General features: G+C 43.0%; 1 protein-coding gene across 1 annotated transcript in view; it reads left to right on the top strand.

The window, feature by feature from the left end:
* The window catches only part of KCNG2 (potassium voltage-gated channel modifier subfamily G member 2), a 99,183-nt gene that overhangs the window by 674 nt on the left and 77,343 nt on the right, over nucleotides 1-21,166 (top strand). The window lies entirely within an intron of this gene.

The following is a 21,166-nucleotide window of genomic DNA, read 5'->3' as shown; positions in this document are numbered from 1 at the left end:
AGGGCGGCTGCGAGACACCTGCGGGGGGGTTGCGGTGGCGGGAACTTTCCGCGCTGCTTTGCCCCTTCGGCGCCCGGCAGACTTGGCGGGGTGGTGGGGGGAGCCCCTGGTTGGCACGCGGCGCCCCTGCCCCCGGGGCCGCGAGGGGACACAGAGCCGTTCCCGCCGGGACTGCTGCCCCCAGCCCGCAGGGGGGGGAGGGGGGTCTTCTCCTCCTTCTCAGCTTCACAGAGCCGGGAGTCGCAGCACGGGGGAGGATTGGGTGTAGGGGGCTCCTCGGGAGGTGCAGCCCCCTGCTCCGAGCTGCACCGTCCCCACCTAGCCCAGCCCAGCCCAGGGTCGGAAACCCCTCCAAGGATGCGGGTTCCCCAGCCCCCGGCTTCACCAGCCTCCTCGGTAGAGCGCCTTTGCGAATATCCGACCTAGACTTCCCCCGCTGCAACTCGGGCCCCGTGCTCCTTGTCCTGTCATCTGCCCCCACTCGGAACAGTCCAGCTCCATCCTCTCTGGAGTCCCCCTTCAGGGAGTAGTTGGAGGCTGCTATTAAATCCGCTCTCAGTCTTTACTTTTCCAGCCCTGGTGTCTGTGAAATCACTTCTGCAGACTAAATAAGCCCAGTTCCCTCAGTCTCTCCTCAAAAGTCATGTCCCCCCAGTCCTCTCACCATTTTTGTTGCCCTCTGCTGGACTCTCCAATGTGTCCACATCCTTTCTGTAGTGGGGGCCCAAAACTGGGCACCGTACTCCAGATGTGGCCTCACCAGTGCCTTATGGAGGGGAAGAATCACTTCCAGTCATAGATTTCATAGACATCAGGGCTGGAAGGGACCTCAGAAAATCATCGAGTCCAAACCCCCCCCCCCCCCCCCACACCGCGCCTCCCCCCCCCCCCCCCCCCCCAAAGGGCAGGAAGTCAGCTGGGGTCATAGGATCCCAGCAAGATAAGAGCTGCCTTGTTCTGGGCTCTAAAGGACTTGACCATGGACTCGAGTGCACCCATCCCTGTCCCTATTCTTCTGGCTTGAGACATTAAAAGTAAATTGGTTTCAGTGAGCACCTCAGGTCCTGGACCAGGGGTAATAGCTTAATTCAAGATCTATTTGAGTCCCTCTCTCACTAGGGGGGTAGTCAAACCCTGGAACAGGCAGGCAGGCTGCCTGCCTGAAGAGGTGGAAGGATAGCCAGCCTCAGAGGTCTCTAAGACTGGGACTGACAAAGCCTTGGCTAGAGTGAGATAGTTGGGGCTGGTCCTTCTTGGAGCAGGAGGTTGGACTAGATGATCTTCTGAGGTCCCTTCCAACACTCACATTTTATGAGTCTACTTTTCCCTCCCCTGCCCCTATATAGACACACCTTGAGGACTGAGGGCTTTAAACTCCCTTGCCATTTCTGCCTTGAAACTTTGTTTGAACCTTCAACTGCTTGAAAAGTAATTGACTTGGCTTTTGACACTGTTTGGTCAGGGAACACTTGTTCTGCTAGGATTCCAGGCATAAAGGTCAGTTCTTGGTTAACTGGCACAGGGCATCACCGTGGCATTTTGGTCTGATAAGAAAAGTGGGGTTTTTTTCCCTTCAATGCCAGTTGAAATAAAGCTGCTGTAACTAGGTTTGCAACTAGGTAGAAGCAATCCATTGTTTTTTCCAGTGTAAGAGTGATATAGCTGTGATAGTTCAGAAATGGTGTAAAAGGGAAGGATTTCTTAGGGTGAGACCAGTTACCATACTAACTGCAGAGTTAGGGTAGTTAGACAAGCTCTCTTTGAGGAATGTCTTGCATTAGAGTTAGACAAGCTTTCAATTTCAGCTATGCAGTTGGTCCAATAAGAGATACCTTCCTAAGAAAACCTTGCGCCTCACATTGATTTCAAAGGCATTTTGCTCAAGATATGTCTAAACTTGAACTTTTAATCATTCCTCTCTTTAATAGTGTTAATTAACATGGTCTATTTACGATAGACACCAAACAAATGTTTTTTCCAAGTTAGAGATGTGTTATATTTGTCACATCTATTGATGCACGTTAATACATTACTAAATCCTGTATGTACAGTGTTAGCATCCTTGTCAAGATTGGTCTGAAAACAGAGAATCACTGCTAGGGTCAGTATTGATTCAGGTGCATGTTGTTTAACTGTGCTGTGTATTCAGCATCGGTCCTGAAAACTGTGGTTAAGATGTATCAGAAGAAGAAATTCCTTATTTCTGGCTGCTGGAAGTCATGCTCGGCTACTTTCTGAAAATGTGGGCTCTCACTTGGGTGAAATTTTTGTTCTATAGTTGATTATATTTTACATAAGCCTCTGGTTCTTAAGGGAAAGATTGTCCAAGTCCACAAAGAAATGGTAAACCCCACCTGAATTACATATGGGACAACTTTTAGTACAACTTAAAACACTAGTACTATTCCAGAGGGGAGAAGTGTCTTTCCATTCTGTTTGTAGTCCACAATATTTCTATGGCTCTGAAATGACTTAAAGGTGATCCTTAAAGAAAGAAAAAGAAGCATCTGTTCAGCTCCTCTAAAGCGTTGCTTATTTGCTTTTGTTACAGTTTGTATAACTCCAATAAATTTTTAAAAATTACTAGAAAAGCTACTGTTGAACATTTGACACTTCTTTCCTTTCAGATAAGGGCTGAAAAGGCCCCCCAAGTTCACATGGTTTTAAGTCCTTGAAAGATTTCCAGCAAAACAAGACCAGACCAGATGTCGTATGACTAATGTAAAGAACCAGCAGGGTGTGTGGGGGGTGCCAATCCTACCAGACCGTCTTACACGTTGTAATGGGGGGAAGTGTTAGGGGGGGTGTTAATAGACTCCAATTTATTTCCACTACAGTTGCTCTTATTCTGATGATCAAAATGTCAGCCATTGTGAATAATTCCAGAGTCAGACTTCTATCATCCTAAAAATTATTTCACAATCGCCACATATTTTCAGGTTATGCGTGCCTAAAGCATTTATTCACTTGTTGAGGTGATTAAAGTTATTTGATTTGGCCTTAGCCTCTGGTTTGATGCCTAATAACACATTCAGTAATTGTCAACAGATGTCTGTCACTTTATGGGCTCCATCGTGAGGTGGTTTTAAAGGTGTTCATGCAGAGTTTTCTGCTTAACATATATCTGAATGGCCAGGTCCTGCATTTGAATCCCTGGGAGCACACCCCTGCACCTGCAGAAATCCAGTTGTGGAGTCTAGTCCTAAATGCAGTTCTGTCTCTTGAGGGGGTTTTTTGTTTTTAATGGCTCCCATTTTTCCCAATAGCTTTACACCTTGAGGGGGTTGTTAAATTTCTTGGGTGGACAAGGTGTTGAAGGATGCTTTTTGTCACATTTCTCAGTCTTCCCTCCTTGTTTGTGGTGAAGCCTTGGGGATATTACCTTTACATACCTGAGTAGGATTTAGGAAAAATCAAAGAGACTGCTCCCAGAGAATCTCTCTCTGCTTTTGCACTGAAACTAGCCCATGTTGGGATTAGGTTTTAGAGATGACCATTAATGTTCCTGATTACATAGTTTCTTGTGATGCCTCAGAGCTTGTCTGTGCGAAGAAGCTTGTGTAGAATAAACTAGGCTGTGAAATTAAAGCATAATAGCTATTTCCTATTTGGATGTTTTTTCTTTGTTTTAAGTAGATATTACTTAATTCTGCACTCCCTTTTGTGTCGAAGTTCCCAGTTATTTGTTTAAGGAGCTCCCACTAAACTGGAAGACTATCCAAAATGGCTGGTGCTCCTTGCTGTTCCTCTCTGCATCAAAAAAGATTATCAAGCCCATTGAGTTAACCTGTTTAAAACACACTAGTGTCTATAGCTAGCAACACTCGAGGTAATAGCTGGCCACCCTTGACTCGCCAAGTAAAATGACTAAAATACCCATTTACAGCTGGAACTAAGGGGCAACCTTTGGAGCAAGGTTTACATTAAAGCCCCTAGTAGTAAGATCCTTTATTCTGCTACTTCCACATCTCTCTTCTTTTTGTGTGGTTGTTCTCAATGACTTGCAGAACAAGACGAAGGCACAGTAAAACTGAATAGATAATAATAGCAGGGAAGCAAAATCCTGGGTCCACTTCCCAAACAGGAAACCTTTCATCTGCGTAAAGACTGTGGGATGGAGTTTTGTCTTTTTCTTGCCAAGGGGAAAAGAATTAGATATAATCTGCCCTGAAATAATTGAAATTGTTATGCCCCTGGATGGAGAAAGTACAAAAAGTAAAATGCAATTGAATGGGGACTACAATTTGAGAAGAGCCCAAGTGATTTAGGATCCTAGGTCTCATTTTCAAAAGGGTCTTTGGGTACTTACTAACAGGCTTTTAAAAGTATTAAGTTGGTTAGTGATGAAGACATGAGCCTATTGGACATTTAGGCTCTGATTTATTTTTATTTTTTTCAAGAGATATGTGGGTAGCTAACTCCCACTAAATTATTTATTTCTATGAGAGTTAGGTGCCTGATTGAGTTTAATTATCCTAAGTCACTTGAAAATGGAACTTAGGCTCCTAAGTTACTTGCCCACTCTAGAAAATCTTCCCTGATGGGTATCAGTTCCACTTTGAATGTCTTCTAACAGTAGCACAAATGAGAAAACTACAAGAACTTTTGGCCTGGCACCTCTCCAAGCATCTCGACACATTGCATTGCACTGAGCTTTTTATTTGCTTAATTGAGATGTCACTTTTGAGTTACAAATTGCAAATTATCCTCTTGAGATTAATATCTCTGTCAGATTGATTACTACACCTTTTTTGTTTAAATCAATGGACTAAAATGTTTTGTGTTGTACCAGTCGGACCTTCTTGGGTATCTGTTAATTAGTCTCGAAGACTCAGAATTACTTCAGTTTTTGTGTTACTGGGGAGCTGTGATATGTATTCTTGTTTTGTGTTGCCTCAGAATCTGTATTCCATTTTGGAAAGCAGTTTAACTATATAGAAGGCCAAATTGTGCCACCTCCATTCACACTGGACATTGCTTCATGGTGTAAGAACTCCATGCATTTCTGTGGGACTTTTGACAGATGGGGACTGAAGAATGGCAGAAGTCTCAAGCTGTTGCTGTTATAGTCAGTGATTTTTTTTTTAAAGCCATCCTATTATGTGTAAATGGCTTTCTCCTCAATCCCCAGGAGACCATGGGTCAGAGATTCCCATCGTTACTGAGGAAGAGAGAGAGTACGTTACTTGCACAGGAGTCCCTCTGCCTCCAGGAGTCCACCTGGTGGGGAATGGCCCTGTGTCCACAGCATTGTAATTCTACCCATTGCAGACTTAAGCCCCTTTACAACTAATTGGAGACTAAGGTGGTCCAGGGGTGAGTGCTTTACCTGCACCCATTTCTGATGCTTCCAGTGACCCTAAGTGCACATATCCCAATATGAATACAAATCGTGGAGTTTGCAATAAATATTTTAAGTTATTTCGCTCTGAAAGGGTACAGGGAGTATATGGATTGAAATTAATCTTCCCAGATTTTCAATAGATATTGAAATCTCTGATGAGCAGCCAGATTGTCTCAACATGTTTGCCATTTAATACAATTATATTAATAATAATAATAATAATAATAATATGCAAAACTTCACTTAGTCACAGCTGTCTAAAAAGAAGTGTAGTATGCACGTTTTCATAATGCAAGGATAATTTAATGGGACATTTTAAAGCCATCCTATTATATGTAAACGTTGTAGTCAAAGCTCAGAATGTGACCATCCTTGACTTTACTGTGGATGGAAAATAACTGCAGGAATCTAAAATTGTCAAAGATAAATGTTCTTGATAATGGTTCTTACTGTGCCACTGCTGGGAAAAGATGGAAGCACTGCTGCTATAGCTAGGAATGCTGGCACAGTGGTTAAGGTGTTTTGATATGAGGACTTGAGTTGCACCCCTGTTCTGGACTTGTGTGGATAGCTAGGTCAACTGGGGACAGCCATGAATGCATGGCTGTCCCCAGTTTGTCTGGCTATATATGCATATTAGGCCATTCAGGCTTAGGATCAAAGACCGCAGGGCACTGTGGTAGTCATGTCACACCCTGTGGTCCATTGGCAGTAGAAACTAGTGCATCTTTGCTATGCTAGTTTGAGGGGCCATTTTGCTTATGTGGAACTCTGACTGTTTATATAGGACTTGCACAAAAGCAGTATTTCCCTTGACCTGCTCTCCTGGTTTATTAACAGTTGACAAAAGTGATCTTCAGTGTTGTCCTGACTGTTGGTAAAGTTCATCTACAAAAGGGAGAACTGAACAAGCTACGTTAATTTCCAGATCCGTAAGAGGCTGGAGACAAATCAATATTGGACAAATGGCAAAGAACATAAAGGGAAATGTTGTTCTCAAGCTTCTAAGAGCACTAGAAGTAACAAAGAGTCAACAACAATGAAATGATGAAAAAGGTGGACAGTGTCCTTCCAAAAGATGAAATGCAATGAATATTTAAGATTGTTTAACATTCTGGAGACCTGCTCTTTCAAAGGTTTGCTCTCCATTAAGAAATATGCAGCTCTTCAGAATGGAATGGCATCCTCTACAAGCACTTTGTAAAAATTAATGTTATCTTTTGTTGGCACTTTAATTAGGATTGTTTGCCTCCTCCCTTCTATTAATGGGTCCATTAGCAGAATAAATGTGCTGATTTCAACCAACAAGGGAACAACAGTTCCCTTGAACTGCCTACTGTCTTCTCTTTTGGCACTCACTTTTTCCTTCTTTTTTTTGTGTCCTCGTGACCAGGTATTTAGCAGAACTCACAGATTTGTTGGAATCTGACTGGGCTGGGCTGGGGGCACTTCTGCTGTGGCCTCATACTTGCAACCTCTGGGCTGTTGACCATGCATCTTAACCTCCTCACCATCCTAGCTCCTGCACTCCTTATTGATAGGAGTAGAAGCTGCATACACACAGTTGTGGACCATTTAATGCTCCTCTGCACTTGAACTGGTCTGCAAAGCCAGTGCCTAGTACAAAAGCTTCCCTTTTGCTCTCCAGAAGTAAAATTTAGTACAAGAAGTTTGTCTTGAGAGAAATAAAATATTGACTTCGGTCATCACAATCAGAGTTTGTGCCTGGTCCCCCAAGAGTTTCATGAATGGAACAGATGAGCATATTTGTTTTCTGAGAGCTGCCATTCTGAATCTGTGCAACTTTTACCAGCATTCAAAAATCTTTAGTCAGGCAGATTATTTGGATTAATTGAAAGCGTGGGTTCTCAGGTATACCGTAAAGTGACCTTCCTTTGTGCTGGCCGTGGAGTAAATTTCACAACAACGGGTTACCTGGTATCTGAATTACATGACTCCTGGAAATGTAAAATGTTCAGAAAGGCTGGGGCACAATACAATCAGTGTTAGATTAATTAGGCCTCTAAGCAGTCTGGAAAGGTGTGTGTTTTCCAGTAATCTTTGTATCTTTGAAAATCTCCCTGAAAACATTTTAAAGTCTGACTAATATCAGGGCCTGTGGGGTTTGTTTTACTGAGTGAGTAATGAAAGCCAGAACATTGTATTTAGCATCAACAGCAATACTTGGAAAATGCTAATGCATACACTAAAAACTTGTTGCTTGTTCATATGACATAATGAAAAGATACATGATCCTGTTTAACAGGTTGAGGTTATCTTGTCCGCAAGAATTACATACAGAAATCCCAGCCTGTGACTTATCATTGTTTCATGTGTGGATTTATTTATTTTTTAATGAACTCTTTAGGAAGAAAAAGAATAATGTTTCATGGAAGTGAGATGTGATTAACTGCTAAAAATGCATTATTAAGAATTAAAAGATCTGCAAGCTCAAATAAATAACCTTGAAGATAAGATGAGCTTGAGGAACATTAAGTTTGTTGACCTTCTAAGGATGAAGCAGGGAAGTCCTAGGGTGGCATTTTCTGACTGGAAAATGATGGTCGGCAGAAGAAATGATTTTGTTTGCCTTCAAAACATCATTGTAATGTATCATATACATGGAAAGTCATGCAGGCAATGCACTTCACTGAGAGTGATCAATTCATGATACAGAATGAATACTGTGATATAAAACAACATCCTGAAGATAATACCTAAGTTGGTGAGGAGGTGGGAGAGTGTGGTTGTGATGATGTTGTTGGTCTTAGGTTTTGTGGGGGGCAAGAGGTGTCTCTGTTCTTATTTTGTTTGTTTTTCAGTTTAGAGCTTTACGCATGTTGTTTTGTAGCTAAAATCATAAAGGGTTTGGATTCTTCTTCATTCTGACTTAGACTGAAGCTTTTTCTTAGTGACTAAGTAAGACACTCTTCCCCCTCAAATCATTCTTGATGATGATATCGGGCTGAGAGAGAGAAAACCCCCAGATATTTTTCCTAAGAAATAGAACCCATGTCCTCGGAGATTTCTTAGAAGACATTTAAGTTTCTAATTTTGACATTTGAGACCGACTGCAAAAGGAAGTTTTCAAGTGTTGCTAGATGATGCATCGTGACATCATTACCATTCTTAATATTGTTTTCCCTGCTTTATTTCATGCTGTCTTTTTTTTCCTTTTTCCCCTCCTCAGTACAGAAAAGAGGACCGTTGCACCCTCCCCATTGGGATGTAAGAACTGCTATCTCCTTAACGGAGGTGTATTTCTGTGTTGCGATTTCTGGACCTTTTACCTATTTTTGAGGACAATTGGAACATTGTCACACATCAAAACTCTGGTTGATCTAAGAGCACACCAACTTATTTCAGCACTTAGTGTATATATTGCTGTTGGTCCTTATCCATTTCATGTGGTCAAATCAGCATTTTCATTGAAGACTGATAAGGCCTATTTACATGAAGGCCAGAGTGATAGCATTTATGTCCTATCCCTGTTTCCAGTTGTATATATGATTTTTAATCATGTAGGTAGTCCCTCTGGATAGTCAGTGGGAATGCTTAATAAGTGTTTTCAAGACAAGGCCCTTAAACCCTTGAGCTAAGTTTATGCGGCTGTCTGTACTTTCCAGTGGTAGCTTACTTTGTGATGTGCGAGTGTACTTAGAGCTTGTCTTCACTGCTTAAAATATAGGATATTTTTTGCCTTGGGGATAATAACCACAAGCTCTTTTTGTTGTTGTTTAAAAAAAAAAAAAAGTGTAGACAAGGCACTACAGTATGACTGAAGTGTGCTGTATTCACTAGGTTTTCTTTTTGTTTTGTTTTGTTTGCTTGGTTTTTATTTTGTTTACTTGGGGATATTTGCACATTAGTTACCACAAGCTAGAAACACACTGCTCTTCCAGTAGTGAAGGTGAGCTGTTTATTCAGGTTTGGATCCCTTCTGGCTTTTAAAGAAATCAAGTACACTAATTGATTCTCTGTAACAAGGTTCTTATTTTATCTTGGCTGTTTTCTTACTATCCCAAGCTATTTTCCTCCTTGTGCTCAGACTGCCAGCTCTCAAGAAGATAATTCTTTGGAGAAGTGAACTGGTTTGTTCCATGTTTGTACAGTGCCTGACCCAAGGACATCCTGGTCTACATCTGGGGCTCTTAGGTGCTGTCCTAATCTGAATTAATTGTGCTCCCATAATTAATAGGAGTTCTGCAGAACTCTCCACACTTCCCCTTACAACTCTAGAAGTACCTTAAAAAAACCCCATAAACTGGCTACAAGCTCTTTTATATGAAGAGTAGTAGAAAGGTATTATGTTACACTATCACTTTAGAAACTGCTTTGTTCCTCAGCCTGTGTTGGTTCACTAAGATTCTGAGATTTAAAACTTTATTCAACAATGTTAAAAATCATGGTTATTTGCATGGCTTTGTAGAGCTGTAAGATAACCTAGGACCCCCCATGCATGGTAGCTATATGGGTACACATTTGGTGTATGTTAACACGGTCAAAGACATGCAATTGGTCATGCAGCCTGTGCTCGCTTGAGGTATAGGGGATTAAGAAGTTCCAGTGCCATACTATGATATGAAGAGAGGTAAGATCTGAGCATAGTAATTGCATCGGGACACAGTTGTGAAGTGACAAGACATTTTTATACAGTGGTTTTAGTATGCGCTGTACAATTGCTTGGGTGGGGAATAGTCAAAGGCATTAAAAGACTTTGTCAATGAATGCCTTGTGCCTCCCAAGGCTGGGGGAGCACAGTGACCAGCCTCAGATGCTGCTGGCAGTGTCAGGGGAAGGAGGAAGTGGCGAGTGGTGACCGGCTGCAGATGCCACCGGCAGTGACAGCAACGGCCAATCTCAGGGGGTGCACGTGCACTCACATGCACCCCCTATGCATCGCCAATGTTTTTGTCTGTAAATAGCATACGATGGAAAAGTTCAGTTCACCATCTTGGTTTTGCTTCTGGCCAGTGATTTTGGGTGGCTGTCTTCATATTGGCAATGGCTCATGATGTGTTCAACATCTGATGGTATCGAATACTATTAGATGCCTCATTGCTTTTATGTGGTGGTGGGGTACTCTGCAGGCTCACAGGATGCTCTCATTGCTCGGGTCCCATGCTCCAAGTGCCCCAGTGATCAGGGACTGTACCATCATGTCGTACCCCTTTCCTTTAGGGCAGCGGTTCCCAAACTCTGGTATGTGTAGCACCAGTGGTATGCAGACAACCTGTCAGTGGTACACATTAACAGATTTATTATAATTACTTTTATATGACAAACTTGCTGGTGGTACTTAAAGTAGAACTGAAAAATTTGCTAGTGGCACTTAAGGTGGTATCATTTTAAATTGGTGGTGCACAATCTGTCAGAGTTTGGGAACTGTCCAGTGGCTTGTATTTGGACAGCTTTTGCTCTTGGGCTTTGATAAAAGCCTGCCACCACTTCTCAAACAAGATTGTTGCATTGATTTTTTTTTTTTCTTTTTCCAGGACCTTTGTATTGTCCTCATCTGTTTTAGTAATGTCCAGGTGCAGCCTGCTATCGCAACCTGGGCAATGTGGTTCATAGCTATCATCTGAACCCACACCAAGATGACCTTCACCAGCTGGTCCTGGATGGCATTGTGATCCAGGTGCCATGCTCTCATGTGGGGCTTGTAGCAATGTGGAGCAAAGTCTCACTCTCATAACTGCATCTCGGGCACCTATTACCTTGGTGTCTGTAGTGGATGTTGCAGTTGAGATGGGCCTAGTGGATGAAGCACCAGTCTGCAAAGTGCAAAGTTCGACTGGAGCATGGATGCCAGCAAACACTTCCTCTTTGAGGTCAGGTTTCCCCATGGGCAGTTCTAGGATTTTGGAAAGGAGGATGAAGATGGTGTGGTGCATCTTCACATAACACAACACCTACATTTCTCCAGTTAAAGAGAAACTAGAAACCTTACTAATATGCTAGGGGCCTATCTAGCACTATAGTATTCAGTTTAAGATCAAAGCAAAACCAAATATAACTATTAGAATGTGCACTAATTACTTGATTAGTGTATAGTCCAATAAATGCAACAAACTAGGCCAAAAAAAGGCAAAATAGTGAGAAGACGTGGATTTATTAGTTTTGTAGTACTAATAGTAGTAGTATAAATGCACATCTCTTTATTCAGATTCATAAAACAAAATCTAGTTTTCTCAGGCACCTGGACATGGCCTCCAATACTTCACTGTCGATCATTTCTACACCTGAGTTAAGGTCTAGTTAGAGCTGAAAACAGATCGCAGGGCTGTGAAATGAAAGACAGATATTACCAGGAATGGCTAGCAGGCAACAAAATAGCAAAAGAAAGGATAGTCTGAATAAGAGAACATCATGACCATTAAAAGTGAGAGAGGGTCCTTAATATCTATGGATATTAAAAATGAGAGAGGGTTCTTATTTATTGGGAACCGGATAGGTTATAATGAGCCCTGAAGTCAGTTGACTCCCTCAGTGCTGCTCAAATAGAAATGCTGCTGCTCTTCCCAAGCAGTTGGTTTCCAAGTTTGGGTGGAGCAGGAATCAAAGGGGCTTTATCTGCACCACTTCATTCCCCTACCCCCGCCAGATCCATTCCTGGGTTTCTTCTTCAGATCACCAATGAACTTGGTCTTCACAGCATACTGCAGGAAGTTCTCCAGGACTGAATGTGGGAGGTTGATGCCTTTGGTAGTTGGGAGTGGAAACAGAGAGATCCCCAGTTCCTTCCACTGCTTGCACCAGGTCCAGCAACAGCCAGTGTGCTTGCTGAGACACCATCTGGTGTTGCAGGCTTGGCTCCACCACAAAGCACGGTCTCCACTATCTCACCCACACTTGCCCTTCATTGACCCACTTGAGAATGTGGCCAGATCTTTGTGGATGGCAGCCTGGCAGTTGGTTTCTCAGGATTGACTGGGCCATGGGCAATCACTTAGTGAGTTACTGTAGGCAGGCTGGGGTCATACCAGATGTCTGTGGCAGTCTGAGTAATCAGGCCAAGGGCTGAGGCAGTATCATGGTCAGGGCAGATAGTAGATCAGAGCCAGGAGGCCCAAAACAAAGCAGGGGCAGGGATTGTGATGACTGGGTTTAGACAGGAGCAAGGCACAGGTCTAAAAAGCATGCAGGATGATGTTGCTGGGACAAGTCCCATGGGAAGTAGGAGGGGTTTTATAGTCTCTCTGTCAGGGGCTCCCCCCGGTCAGCTGACTCCCTGTCAATATCATAGAATCGTAGAAAATTAGGGTTGGAAGGGTCCTCAGGAGGTCATCTAGTCCAACCCCTGCTCAAAGTAGGGCCATTCCTAACTAGATCATCCGAGCCAAGGCTTTTGTCTAGCTGGGGCTTAAACCTCCAAGGATGGAGACTCCACAACCTTTCTGGGTAACCTGTTCCAGTGTTTCACTACCCTCCTCTTGAGTTTTTCCTACCATCTAACCTACACTTTCCTTGCTGCAGCTTGAAACCATTGCTCCTTGTTCTGTCATCTACCACTGAGAACAGTCTAGCTCCATCCTCTTTGGAACTACCTTTCAGGTAGCTCAAGGCTGCTATTAAATCCCCTCTGTTTTCTTTTCTCCAGGCTAAATAAGCCTAGTTCCCTCAGCCACTCCTCAGAAATCATGTTTCCCAGTCCCTTAACTATTTTTGTTGCTGTCTACTGGATGCTCTCCAACTTGTCCACATCCTTTCTGTGGTCGGGGGGGGAGCAAAGCTGGGCACAATACTTTAGATGTGTCCTCACCAGTGCTGAATAGAGGGGAGTAATCACTTCCCTTGATCTGTTGGCAATACTCCTACCAATGCAGCCTAGTATGCCATTAGCCTTCTTGGCAACAAGGGTACACTACTGGCTCATACTCAGCTTATTGTCCACTGCAAGTCCCAGATACTTTTCTGCAGAGCTGCTGCCCACTCAGTCAGCCCCCAGCCTGTACTGGTGCATGGGATTGTTCTGTTCTAAGTGAAGGACTTTGCACTTGTCCTTATTAAACCTCATCCGATTTCTTTTGGACCAATCTTCCAATTTGTCTAGGCCACTCTGAATCCTAGCCCTACCCTCCAGCATATCTACTACTCCCCCCAGCTTGGTGTCATCTGCAGACTGGCTGAGGGTGCACTCTATGCCATCTTCCAGGTCATTGATGAAGATATTGAACAAAACTGGCTCCAGGACCAATCCCCGGGGGACTCTACTTGATATCAGGTGCCAACGAGACATCGAGCCATTGATTGCTACCCTCTGAGCCCGATGATTCGCAGCCAGTTTTCTATCTACCTTACAGTCCATTCATCCAACCCATACTTCCTTAGCCTACGAGAATGTTGTGGGAGACCATATCAAAAGCCTTGCTAAAGTCAAGGTATATTATATCCACTGTTCTCCCTGCATCCACAGAGCCAGTCATCTCATAGAAGGCAATCAGGTTGGTCAGGCATGACTTGCCTTTGGTGAATCAGTGCTGACTGTTCCTAATCACCTTCTCCAAGTGCCTAGAAGTGGATTCCTTGAGGACCTGCTCCATGATTTTTCCAGGGACTAAGGTGAGGCTGATGGGTCTGTAGTTCCCTGGATCCTCCTTTTTCCCTTCCTTAAATAGGGGCACTATATTTGCCTGTTTCCAATTGTCCAGGACTTCTCCAAATAACCACGAGTTTTCAAAGATGATGGCCAGTGGCTCTGCAATTGCATCAGCCAACTCCTTCAGCACCCTTGGGTGCATCCTGTCTGGCCTCATGGACTTGTATATGTTCAGCTTTTCAAAGAAGTCCCTAACCTGTCCTTTCACCATTGAGGGCTGCTTACCTCCTCCCCAAATTGTGCTGCCAGGTGAAGTAGTTTGGGAGCTGACCTTGCCTGTGAAGACCAAGGTGAAGAAGGCATTGAGTACTTCAGCCCTTTCTGCATCCTCTGTCACTCAGTTGCCTCCCCCATTCAATAAGGGACCCTCACTTTCCCTGACCTTCCTCTTGTTGCTAACATACTTGTAGAAACCCTTCTTGTTACCCTTCATATCCCCTGGTAGCTGCAACTCAAGTGCTGTTGAGGACTTACTGGTTCAGCTGCTCCAGGTTCAATTTCCCATGGTCCTAACATTATCCTCTTGATGGTCTCCTTCAGGATACTGATGGTGATGCTCCTTACCAGTTTGTTGAGGCAGGTCAGGAGGCAAAAGGCATGGGTGATTATTGCAGTGTTGCGGAGGTCTCTCATGGGAGGGGCTTTGGCACATCTTAGGGGGATGTGCAGCATCTTGTTGCTGGCTCATAGCACCAGGTTCATCCACCTAATTGAGGAGCCAGCTGATTTCACGGTCCACTTTCTTGAGAGTTATCTTGGACTGCTGAGCCTCTCAGCATTGAACAAAATGTGGGGGATGAGAAGGTGTTTAGGCTGCTGGGGGGTTTTTTGTTTTGTTTTGGTTGGTTGGTTTGTTTGTTTGTTTTTCCTGCCAGGAGGGAGGAGTCAAGTGTTTAGGTATCCTGCATGATCCTACCTTCTCTTCCAGCATTTGTTTCACCTGGTGGCCAGTAGGTGGGCCCAGGTGGAGGTAGCTCTCGTTTTCCTTCAGGTGCCTCATGGGCTCGCCCTGGATCCTGGCAGTGATGGCCAGGATAGGTTTCTTTTTCTGGAGCCCTATTCACTTGACTGCCTCAGAGTTGATGTCCAACATCCTCTGGAGTTGGTTGGGCTAATTGGCAAGGAGAACTAGGTGGTGTCTGTAGGCCGGGATGTTCAGTTTGTCAGCTGGCCTTGTCTTTCCCTTCCGTACCAAAATTCTTTTCCCCATGGTGTCAGTCTTATTCTTAGGCCTTAGCAAAAGAGACCTTTTTCTGATCATGTTTCTTTTGCTTCAGCCATCTCCTCTAACCTTCTCTGGGTGAAATGAATGGCTTAGACTAAAGCATGTACTGTTATGTATAAAGTATAATCAAGCTTGGCCATATCAGTACATTTTCTTGGATCTCGGTGTCCATGATGTAACTGTTGTTCCCATTCAGAGATGGCTGGCTTGCTACATCTAACATTCTTCACCTAGGGATATTTTCTTGCAGTATTTTCTGGAACATTTCATTCTTTCATTTATTCAGACTTGTCCTTTGAATCTTGGGGGTTTTATGTTGTTTGGTAAAGTATGTCCTGTAAAGTACTCTAAAGTGTTTCAGGGAAGGGCTTATCTGAGCATGACACAAAAGCCTGTGAAAGTCTTTGAAAATGTGTGTGGGTTATGTAAGTTAATTAGGGTTATGTGAAAGGGAGAAATAAAAAGAACAATTTAAACTTCTCTCTGTGACAGGTTGAAGTATTCCTGTCACAGGTATATGCCTCCCTGTTCTTTGTATTGTATTTGAAACAACAAAAGGTCAGGACCAGTAGGGATCAGAAATGCACAGAATGTGCAGCCTTTGCTTTATCCCTATAGAGTAGAAGCAGAACACCCCATGTTACATTCGTAATCTTGACTTTTGATACTGCAGGATTGTAAATCTTTCCTTTTGATCTGTATGCGCTCTAATGTAAATATCACTGAAATGTTTCCCTCGGTCCCTGATTCTGAGATTTATACATTCAGTCCTCCTCAATATTTTTTCCAAGGCTTCATGCAGTATAGCTTCCATGGATACAGCAGAAGTTGAATTTGTTCTGGAGACTTTTGATTATGGACTCTGGCAATCCTGCTTGGATGGAAAGGAGTATATTCATCTATTGCACTGGAGCAGTTCCAGTGATTTACAGCAGATTTACATTTGTGCAAATAAGAACAGATCAGGCCCCTAGATGTTTATTTGCCTGTCTTTTATTTTTAGTATTGTATTTGTACCATATTCTAGAATAAAGTTCTCTCAGTGGCTGATGCCTTGCCATATTACACTATGTATTTACCAAAACAGAGAAATTATATCTAAAATGAGAGAGATCACTTAAATTTAAAAACAAAATTGATAATTTCTGCTGGTGGCCTAATATATGGGGTCTGATTTTGCAAATCTCTTCTCTTGTGACTAGTCCTGACTAAATAAGCAATCTTACTGAAATAAGTGTGAGTATTTAGATGAGTATGGGTTTTTCTAATGTGAGTAAGGCTTTGCAGAATTGAGTACTTACAGCAGTTAAACATGTATTTACTCAGTCTCTCACATGCTAATTACTAGTTTAGAGTTCTTATGCTCTGTCACATAAGTATGGTTGATTGATTCTTTTTAATAAACACTGTACTTATGTATAGGTTTTATTCGCTCCATAGCTTCATAAAACTCTGCCCTCTTCCACGTTTGACACCAAAAATGATTCCTTATGCAAGAACATGCCTCAGATTTTAAATGTTCGTTTTGAGGCACTTCAGCAAGCTCAATCTCTTCACTAAATGAGAGGAACTTCTCAGCTTGCATGGGAGAGACCTAAACCCCACATTTTACCCCACAGTATGTTTGTTATTTAATAGGCATTTGGGATTTAGTGTGCAGCTAAGGAGCTAATCTATGGGTGCCACGCTACATTCAGGAACACAGCAATCTTTGGTATGTGTTTTAGTTAGGGATTTGCAGTGTTTCATTGCTGCATTCTGATTCTTGCTCCTTTTGGTACCTCCAGCAGCCACACTTCCTGGGTATTTCTCATGCCAAGTCACAGAGGAGCTTTCTCAAGCAAGGTTTAGAGCAGTGGTTATCAACAAGGGCCTTAAGATCTTTCCATTGGTGCTTTGGGGTGTATCACAATGTTAGTCCTGTTAGGTGTGCAAACATTATTCACAAGATAAGCCCAGAGGTTTCAAATAAGAATTTACAGTATTTAAAAATATTCTGATCTTCTGTGGTCTTTCAAAATTGTTTGCAACAGAATAACAGTACTGTAATTTTTCTGTATTTTGAAAAAAAATGAAAATTAAGAACTGGCATTTTTCTGAGGCATGCCTTGAGTGTAAAAAGGTTGAGAAACACTGGTATAGAGTTGAAAGACTGATCTATACACTTCCCATGAGTCTCCCTTGTCCAACCCTTTAAATTTTTCACTCTGACCTGTGCTTGATCATTCTGGCAAAAATGATCAGTGTAGCTAGCTGTATTAGGACACTGTGGATACCTCTAGGTTCACCACTAACTTTGTGCTAAATTATTTACACTGACTAACTTATTTTTGTTGGAAAGTAAATATTATTATTCATCTTGGAAAGGAAAAAAGAGAAGGGAAGGGCTAGATTCTGATGCAACCTTGTTCAGCAGTTGCTCTGTGCTAACTACCCCTCATTACTCTCTCTGCCTGTAGTAGAGTATGTCCTTGCACTTAAGCATTTTAGGCCACCAAAGAACACTTTCCACTACCTGCCACCCTTTTTTTTTTATTAGGAATTATGGTCCATAGTAAACCCCCTAGGAATAGTGGGAGGACAAATACTATCCCGTTCTTTCTCATCACCTTCTCCTGAAAGTGCAGAGCTTGCTATTAATAATTGTAACTATAAACCAGATACAGTTTATTCTGAAGGAGAGGGAAAAACAGATGCATAAAGGGAGTGGAATAAATCACAAACTATTTCAGTTTATGTAAGGTTGGCTCTTCAGATTAACGGTTGTTTAGTAATTCATCCCTTCAGAAGAAATGCAGAAACTGATGATCCCTAATATGGTAATTTGATATACCAGTAGCATAGCCAATATAGAATTGAATCTCTCTTTGCAAGCAAATCGGTGTGGTTTACTACCATCTCTTTAGAAAGCTCTCAATGGAGTTGGCATCCTATACTGCACTCCTTACCCTTAGCTCCATTGCAAGAATCATAATAAGCCAATAATGGCCTACTTAATAGAATTTTGATGGCTCTTCTCTTTTCAATAACCCAGTTATAGCCTGTACACTTGCTTAGTTCAACCAACCTCAAAATAAGGCAAATCTATTGAGGAGAGAGAGTACAAATCTCAGAGGAATTAACAACAACAAAAAAAAATAATTTACAGTTCTTGGCAGGGGCCAATATTTACTTACTTTGCTTTTTCTCCTGAATGCTAGAACCCACTTCAGTGTGTCAGCTCATGCCATGTTTTGCATCGGCAGAAGTGGACCATTATTATTATTATTTTTAATTGTACCTTGGAGTCGCCCTAATCTACAATTTTGAAGTTATTTTATGCATCACTGGACGTTTCAGTGCAAAATAGTGAAGCAAGAGGAACAGCTGCAGTTTATATTAAATAGGATAAAAGTGTCTAAGAGAAATCAGACCCTTAAATTTTAGGGCATAAGCCAAACACTTTGTTTGGGACTAGGAGCAAACTTCCCCTAAGGGCAGGATGTGTCATTATGGTGCATTATGATGTTTTGGATACCTTTTTCATGAGACATTTGATATTTATCCTATTTTCTGTAATGAGCATTAGTAGGATGGTCCTGGCTTTGAGCCATCCAGTGATGGAATTTTAGATGACCATCAAAGGGAATCAGTTGGGCATAAAAGGATGAAAATCCTTCTCGCTTAAAGTGAAAAGCTAATGTAAAATTGCATACACAAATACTTTGGCTGGAAATTATACCAAATGGGAGCGGAATAACAACTGCTCAGGTTTGGTTTGGCGGGCTGCTCGGGATGGGACGAGCCTGCACCGGTCAGTCCCGAGCAGCACATGGCTCCGCCACTGCTTCTGCTGGCTGGTGCAGACCTGGCCGGCCTCCTCCCATCCCCAGCAGCACATGGGAAGCCGGCTTCAGGTGCATGCTGCTTTTCCTGGCTGGTGCCGACCCAGTTCTGCCCAGGCGGGTCCTGCAGCACCATGTCAACCTGGGTATGGCACCGGCAGGCCGGGGGGGCCCCAGGTTAACCCCAGCCTGGCCCTGCGGCTTCTCCAGCACCAGGTCAACCCGGTTGTAGCCAAGTGGCTCCCGCAACACTGTGTCAACCCGGGCATGCATGCCATGTCAACCAGCACCATGTCAACCTCTCAACTTCATTGGTGTCAAAGATCACGTGACATCACTTCCTGATATGATACCACTTCCTGTGATGTCTTTGAATATGTCTCGCCAGCCCACTGGGTGATAAAACGTTTGTGATCCAGCCCCACATTAAACCAGGGGTGTCCAACCTTTTTTGATAGGCTTGGTGCAATGCTTGGGTGAGGATGCATCTCCTGAAAATGTGCATTTATAGAGACACAATTGTTAATTAAACTATAGGAGGAGTTTCCAACAGCAGCTATGATCAGCTGACCAAACCATACAGAGCTACGCTGTATGAATAGAGTATATCTTGCCCTTTTCCTATTGAAAGTGGCAATGGATTGATCTGAACTTCTCAAAATCTATTAGGTTTGTGTTTTTCTTAAAAGGTCAGCAAAAAAATTGACTTCATCCATCATTGACTTCATAAACCTCTCTGCAGGATTTCTTTTGCTTTAGCATAGTGGTAATTTACTCAGCTGCTAGTTCAAGAAATCATATGTACCCAGCACAGAGTTCCTAGGTGGATTCACGTGATTTTTTTAAAAACCGTTCTTCCCCTAAGTTCTTCCTGCACCATGAAAATCAGGACTGTACAAGCCCTTTTGCCCAGGAGTGAATTCCCCCTACTGAGAGCAAACAGACCGTATGTCTACTATGAATTTCCCCTGGTGCCTGCCTTTGGGTGTGCCTAGAACTATCCCAGTATGAGCAGCCAGGCAACTAGCTCCTGGGCACATCTCTGGAGGGAGGCCAAATCCACATGGTGTACACTGAGAACACCAAACATGCACTGACAGCACTGAGTATATAGCATAAAGCACAGCAGCCACTTGCCACTTTCATCAGAAACAATAAGTGCTAATGGTGCTTTTTCTCTAATAGTCATGATTGGACCCCTTACCCAGGAAGTAGCAAACTCCAGTTTAATTTATTCAGTATATGAGTTTTAAACCCCCGGTCCCGCATCATCTAAGGAAGTGTGCTAACTGCCGAATTATCGGTCACTTTGCAGGAAAGTACCCTTCATCCTTCCTGTTGAAGCTAGGCCACTGGGCAATGAAGAATGCAAGATTCATTGGGCTAGAAGGATCACAAAAAAACTCTGCCTGACTATTGGCCAGTAGTGTGGGCTCTCATCTGGGCGGAGCGGGGTTTACATCTCTGGTCTCTGCCCTCTCTCTGGGTATACAGTTTATATTAAAAATGTAACTTGGATATAAAAAACCCTGAAATCATTCATGGAGCAGGGACCAAACTAGAGTTGCCAGCCCTCCAAGGTTGCCCTGGAGTCTCTAGAAGTTAGATATAAATCTCCAGGAGACTGCTGAAAGTCACCCGGGAGATAAATGATAGGGCATTCATTAAAATAAATATTAAATGTTGAATCCAATTTATACGGTAGTCCAATGGGTTTTTAAAATGTAATAGTAATGTGCATTTGCTTTCCTGAGGTAATGACCCGTTAATGTCATTACATCATGTGATAAACCTCCCAGAATAGATTCAAACAGAGTTGGCAACCCTAGACCAAACCCTAGGTCTGGACAAATTCACGATTTCATGTTTTTTGCAGAAACCGTGAATTTGGTAGGTCCCCCATGGAAAAAGCAGGAAAGCGGCCAGCAAGTGGAAGGAAAAAAAATGGGGGGGGGGAGGTTCAGGGGGGTCCTACAGTATCTGTCAATCTCCAGAGAGTGGTGGGACTTCCAGGGCCCCTCAGCCAATCAGAGGCATAGGGGTGGGGCACGACACTGCCACAAAAATGGCGACTGGCACTGTACCAGGACTGTGAAATATGGAGACAGCCACCACCAATTAGGTAGGTCCCAACCCATGACCCATCCTCTGAATTTGGAACCAGTTAGTTGCTG

This window comes from Alligator sinensis, unplaced genomic scaffold (assembly GCF_000455745.1).
Source record: "Alligator sinensis unplaced genomic scaffold, ASM45574v1 scaffold969_2, whole genome shotgun sequence".
NCBI classification, from domain to species: domain Eukaryota; kingdom Metazoa; phylum Chordata; order Crocodylia; family Alligatoridae; genus Alligator; species Alligator sinensis.
The sequence above is the reverse complement of the archived record's forward strand: the minus strand, read 5'-3'. Positions and strand labels throughout refer to the sequence as shown.